This window comes from Dasypus novemcinctus, chromosome 14 (genome assembly GCF_030445035.2).
Source record: "Dasypus novemcinctus isolate mDasNov1 chromosome 14, mDasNov1.1.hap2, whole genome shotgun sequence".
NCBI lineage: Eukaryota > Metazoa > Chordata > Mammalia > Cingulata > Dasypodidae > Dasypus > Dasypus novemcinctus.
In genome coordinates this window covers 7,067,103-7,073,944 of record NC_080686.1, presented here as the reverse complement: position 1 = coordinate 7,073,944, position 6,842 = coordinate 7,067,103, and the positions used below count along the sequence as shown (strand labels likewise).

Sequence of the window (6,842 nt, the reverse complement as noted above, 5' to 3'; positions counted from 1 at the left end):
TCTCAAATAAAAGGGGGAAATGGTAAAGACATATGAGTTTATATGGCTGAGAGACTTCAAAATGAATCAGGAGGTCATCAGAGAAGTCACACTTATGCACATCTGAGCAGGATCCCAGGGGTAATCAAAGTAGGTAAAACCCCAGGTACTTGTGCTCCTGAGGACTATGGAGACACCCAGGTTCTATGGTCATGGCAGATGGCTCTGGAGTTTAGTGCCTTGCCAGTGGGTCCTACTTTGTAATTTGTGCTCCAGAGTGTGATGAAGTTGATCTCAGGTGTAACTTGTCTATACATACCTCTTCTGTCACTTTTAATTAACCTGTTGTTGGTGCTGGGGTTGGTGTATGCCCAGGAGATTTGAGTCTCTGGGCTGGCCATGTGCCAGTTGGACCCTGAGCCTCATCAAAATTGCAACACCTGCTCTCCAGTTCATTTGACTTACCCAGGTCAACTAACAGGGAGATGAGGATGGTCAGCCACCGACCAGGGAACTGAGAGAGTCTACAACTGCAAGCAGGAGAATCACATCCATTAGCCATGTGGGATCTAAGCCCCCTCTCAATTTAGAGGAGGAATGGACATTGCCATCCCAGAGTCCACAGAATGGAGGAATAAAATATGGATTAGAGTGGACTTAGTTGTATTCTACAATAGAATTCTTATGAATCTAGCAATGGAAGAAATTGTATATTTGATTTAGAGACAGTGGCCAGGGGAATTGCTGAGGGCAGGGAGAGGAAAGAAGAAGTGTGATATGAGGATATTTTGGGGACTGGAGTTGTCCTGAATGATATTGTAGGGACAGATGCAATACATTATTTATCCTACCATAGCCCATTGAATGGACTGGAGGAGTGTGTAAACTACAACGTAAACTATAATGCATTTGGTGTAGCAGTGTTCTAAAATGTATTCATTCAATGCAATGAATGTGACACACTGATGAAAGAAGTTGTTGATGTGGGAGGACTGGGGGTGAGGTGGGGAATGGGAGTAGATGGGAACCTCTTACATTTTTTAATGTAGTATTTTGTGTGATCTATGTATCTTTTTAAAAAAGACAATAAAAACATAAATTAAACAACAAAAAAGAGTAGGGTTAAGGTTGAAATAGATTCAAAAGGCATGGAGTTACTTATTTGGCAGGGGAGATACCATGCTCAGGAGTGTGGATTTCCCAGCATGAGGTTTATCCATTGCACTCCAGATGTGCTGACCCCTGCGATTTCCACAAATGTGGGAAACTCAACTGCATAATTTGAGGTAGTGGAGGACTGTCTTCATGCTCTCCCCTGAAAAATTAAAAAACAGAGAAACAAATAAATAAGTATATAAATAAATAAGACAGGAAGGTTTGATCTATAAACAGACATGGAAGAATGGTTTAATTACCAAGGATTGTAGTTATTCCAGTGTATGCAAAAACAACTGAGTTTTTTTTTTACTGTATTTAGACCTAGATCAATATCTTAGTCATGTCGTGTGTCAAATGAAGCTATGGAATAGGCACGTTTTGCCATCACTGGGGTTTTGGGGACTTGATCAGCAGATTTGGTGAAAGGGTCAAAGGATGTGATTATTTTGCTCTTAGAAAATATATGTTGAAATGAATAAGTGGGAACTAAGCTGGGCAGTACAAATTAGGAGAAGTGGAGATTTATATTTATCAATTTTTTTTCAACACAGTGAGGATCCTTGTTGGAGGCAGGAGGAGAAAATGTACACATGGTGTAATTTTTAAATAAGCTACAATGAAAGGAGGTTTTGATAATGGGATAGGGCTCTGATCATTGACCTGACATATAACATTCCCAGGAACAACCTATGTGTGATATGCACCCCTCAAAATGAGCATGTTTAGGAATTTGAGTTTGAAGACAGTCAGAGAGGTGGGTTCAAAGTCTGGCTGTGATGTTTTCTAGTTCTGAAAATCTGTAATATTACTAAAACTTTCTGAATCTCCTGTCACCTGAAGTGTTAAATAGATTAATGAAACATAAGCAGCAAGGACATGTTAAGTATTAAACAAATACATGTAAATTACCAAGCACAGAATCATAGGTACTACAAGCTTTATACTTTATTCCTTTAACTGGAAGTAAAATTCAGAGAATTGACTTACTCCTGCTTCTGTTCTAAACAAATACTTGTAATTTGTCCATGAAACACATTTAATTATACAAAGATATACATTGGATTTATATTTTACAAAGACTTTCATGTATGTAAATTATGAAAAGCATTAATTTTGCTGCTGGTTATTACTATAGAACCATATTCCAGGTACAGCTATCAGAGGGAACAACTATATTTCCCCCCAAATCCCTATAAGCCCCATGCAGGTCTTGGTGCATAATAATAGCTGTTATATAGTCAGGGTTTTCCAGATTATTGGCTCATGTGACCATGGATGTTGGCAACTTTGAAATGTGTAGATGAAGCAGCAAGCTAGAAACTACAATAAAGCTGATACTGAAATCCTTTCTCATCTGTTCCAAAGGGGATGGTGATTGACTGGAAATTCTATTACGACTTCAGATAAAAGGGGGAAATGGAAGGGACAAAGGAGTTTATATGGCTATGAGTCTCCAAAAAAGAGTCAGGAGGTCATCAGAGGGTTAATGCTTATGCACACTTCAGCAGCGTCCCAGAGACAGCCAAAGTAGATTGAAGCCCAGGTCCTGGTTCTCCTGAGGGCTACAGAGACAACAGGCTCTATGGTCATGGCAAATGGCTCTGGAGTTCAGTACCATGTCAGTTGGTCCTACTTTGGAATTTGTGTTACTGAGTGTGATGGAGTTGGACTCAGATATGACCTTTCTACAGACCTCTTCTGTTACTTTTACGAGACCTGTGGTTGGCACTGGGGTTGGTGCATACTCAGCAGACCTGAATCTCTGGACCGTCCATGTGATAGCTAGGCCCTGAGCCTCATCAGACGTACCACTCCTACTTTCTGGTTTATTGGACTTACCCTAGCCAGCGAACTGGGAGGTGAAGAAGGTCAACCACCACACCAGGGAACCAAGAGTGCCTACAACTGCAGACAGGAGAATTGCATCCATCATCCATGTGGAATCTAAACCCCCTCTCAATATAGACGTGGAGTGGACATAACCACCCCAGGGTCTACAGGATGGAGAAATAGAGTATGGATTAGAATGGACTTACTGATATTCTACTGTGGAAATATTGTGACTAGTAATGGAAGAAATTATAGCACTGATGTGGAGAAAGTGGCCACATTAGCAGCTGAGAGTAGGGAGAGGGAAGAAGAAATATGAAATGGGGCATTTTCAGGACTTGGAGATATCCTGGGTGGCAATACAGGGACAGATGCTGGACATTGTATGAGTGTAAACTATAGTATAAACCACTATCCATGTGGTGCAGCAGTGCTCCAAATTGTACTCACCAAATGCAGTGAATGTCCCATGATGGTGAAAGAGGTGGCTGGTGTGGGAGGAGTAGGGTGAGGTGAGTGGAGGGTATATGGGGACTTCTTATATTTTTTGAATATAACATTTAAAAAAATAAAGAAAGAAAAAGATACCTTTAAAAATGAAAACAGACATAAAGTATATGTAAATATAAAAACGAGTAAAGTACAATAAGAAAAATATAAAAATTAATTCATTATTGATCTCAGTGATATACAAGAAATAAATCAAAACAGCTCTTAATGACAATAATATTTTTATTATATAGTATTTCAACATTGTTTTTTTCAGGTTTTTCATATTTGTTATGCCATCTTTGCTTTGTTTTAGGTATCATATGTTACTATTTTGAAATTTTGATCCATCCATTCTTTTTTTAATCACTTATTTTTTTAATTTTTAAAATTTTTAAATAAATTGCATTTTTAAAAGATACATAGATTACAAAAAATGTTACATGAAAGAATATAAGAGGTTCCCACATACTCCACCTCACACTCCCCCTACTCCTCCCACATTAACAAACACCCTCATCATTGTACATTCACTGTACCTGGTGAATATACCCTGGAGCACTGCTACCCTACATGGATTATAGTTTACATTGTAGTTTACACTCTTCCCCAGTCCATTCAGTGGATTATGGCAGGATATACAATGTCCAGCATCTGTCCCTGCAAAGTCACACAGAACAACACCAAGTTCCAAAAATGCCCCCACATCCCATCTTTTCCTCCCTCTCCCTGCCCTCAGCAACTACTGTGGCCTCTTTAAGATAGGTGTTTTACTCAGCCACCTGATATTTTGTCCCCTGAGTTCATTCTATGCTCTCCTAAGGATATCATTTGCCCTGTTATTAATTGGGTGGGGTTGGAGGTCAGATCAGACCATGATCAGTGCAGGAAATGGTGAGTTAATGAAAACAAGGGACTTTGGGCAGAGAACCTGCAGCCGTCAACACCCTGTTGACACTCACCTGTGGAATTAGAGCTCCAAGGAATTTTTCATGTCACATTTTCTCTCTCAAGCCCCTAGGAACAGGACACATTAGGATTAGCCTGGAGTCCATTTGTCCTGTGGCCTTGGAGAAAGAAGGGTAGGTGTGACTGCCTCACCCAGCAGGACTACTGTGCAGATCTGACTTAATGTAAATAGACACCACATTAAAGATCTAAAATTTGCCATTTATATCTGATGTAAGGGCGAGAAGCATGCAAAGCTTATCACAAGGCATTGAATGAGGAGAGTCCAGCACAAAAATGAATGCACTTCTCTTCAGGCTCTTCTCTCAGAGGCAGAGAAGGCACCCAGTGTTTGATGCTGCAGCCACTCACCTCCTCCACTAAACAAACACAATTGCACACATGCACACACAGGCCAAAGCAGCCTTCTGTCCTCTGAGATGTTGTTCATGATTGTGATTTGCCTCTTCCTGAGACCATGTGTTCCCTGGAAGACTTTATAGGGACAGATTTCATGGGACAGAGGCAATGGGCTCTGCTAATTCAAATCTTTGTAGGAACCGGACTTCCTTTTAGTGTTTTCAGCTTCATTATACGTCAGAAGTATTTGCCAAGTTTGGATCCCTGAAATGAGTGACTCCTCAGTCCTTCCCTCACAGAACACCAGGAAGACTATGTGTATGGCTCCTTTAATCAAAGTCTCAGCCTTCAGTTCACTTTAAACACCAAGCCTACTGCTAAAGCCTGTTTCTCAGGTCCATATCTGCCTGTGCCCCTCTCAGCCTAAAGCAATGTTCAAGACCCATTGATTCCAATCTAACTCTAAAACACATTAAAGAAATGAATCTTAACTTGGTTTTCAGAGTCACTGTCTGTAATCAACTTCCCTTCCAGCATCACCACATGGCTTTCCAGCACCTTCTCCAAGCCCTAGTACTGCTTATTTATGCACCTTTACTAGCCCTGTCTATCCTGGCCTTCTACCCTGAGCTCAAGTCCTGCTCCCTTGAGCATCAGAATTCTCACCTTCTATCATGCAGAAACACACCATGGGGGAAGCAGCTGTTACTAAATTGATTGGGTTCCCATCCTCCATATTGGATGCCCTGGGTTTGGACCCCAGGGTGTCCTTGTGAAAGCAAGCTGGTCCACACCCACGGGGAGCTGACAGCTTGTGCGTGCAGAGAGCTGAGGGCCTGCATCTGTGGAGATCTGGTGCAGCAAGATGATGGAAAAAAGGGAGACAAGCAGACACAGAATAACATGCAGTGAATGGTCACAAAGAGCATACAGCAAGCAAGCCACAAGGGGGGAATGAATGAATGAATGAATAAACCTTAAAACACACACACACACACATACACTCCATGGGAGCTTTTCCTGAATCACACTTTTTGAACCAGGAATTATACTTAGAAATACCAGAGATTTCCACAAAGTAAACGTTAAAATGATGGGAAAGTTTTAAAACCACCCTCCAACAACACTGTTTGTTGCTCATTACATGGCCAGGCTCAGCCCAGGATTGCAGGAGCAATGTGCTATGGGTAAAAGAACACTGGGGTAGCAGTCAAGGTGAGGGCCCTTGATTGAATCCTTACAGCAATCCATAATTGGAAGTGAAGTCCTGGGAAAGGGGGCAGATATGAGCAAGCATCTACATTAATCTCAACCAAGAAGTTGATGAGGTGCTGTGTTCTGTCCCTTCTCTCTACTCCTGTTCCATTTGAAGTGCTCAGGAACAAAACAACAAATGGTGACAGGTTTTTATCCTGGTGTCTCAGTAACATGACCTTCTTGAAATGGTTGTTATGGGCCTCTTACCCTGTAGATGCTCTGCAGCTTCTCTATGCAGGTAAAAGCCAAGTCAAAGGCAGCTAAGATGAAGGGGCACACCTGGGCCTCTATGTCTACTTAAACAAATGTACTGATGTTATTACTAAGTATGAGCTGTATAAAAGGGCCCATGATAATGACTTGAACAATGTGGTTACTTCATAACTTATAGTTATTAGCAAAAATATATGCCTATGTGTGCAAAAAAGCATAAAAACATAAGGACACTTATACACACAGACACTACTCCTTAATCTCCCTGAATGCCAAGGGACAAAGCTGGAGCAAGAGCCTGGCACTGAGTTTTCTCCAGAAGCCATTTCTGCCAAAAAATTGGTAACGTGGAGCAAGACTTCAGAGGAGAATCTTGAGGAGGCCATAGAATAAGTGAGCTCATGCCCAGGCTCTGAGCCCCTCCGTGACCATCATGTATTTGGAGTGGGCGCTTGTGGGAAGGAGTGTGTTGAATCATGTCTGGAGATGGCAATGAGAGGTGCCTGTGGTGACTGGAGAGAACAGAGGGGAGAGAGGACATCCTAGTTTCACTTATTCTTGATTATCTGAGAGTAGTTCCTCCCCAGAACTGGCAGGTCCACATGAGC

The 6,842-nt window shown here is 41.5% G+C and overlaps 1 non-coding gene across 1 annotated transcript; it reads left to right on the top strand.

Annotated features, from left to right (window-relative positions):
• Positions 1-1,133: 1,133 nt before the first annotated feature.
• LOC111764768 (U1 spliceosomal RNA) lies at positions 1,134-1,297 on the top strand. The gene has a single exon (XR_002797295.1). It is a non-coding gene; the product is annotated as a U1 spliceosomal RNA (small nuclear RNA).
• The last annotated feature ends 5,545 nt before the right edge of the window (positions 1,298-6,842 follow it).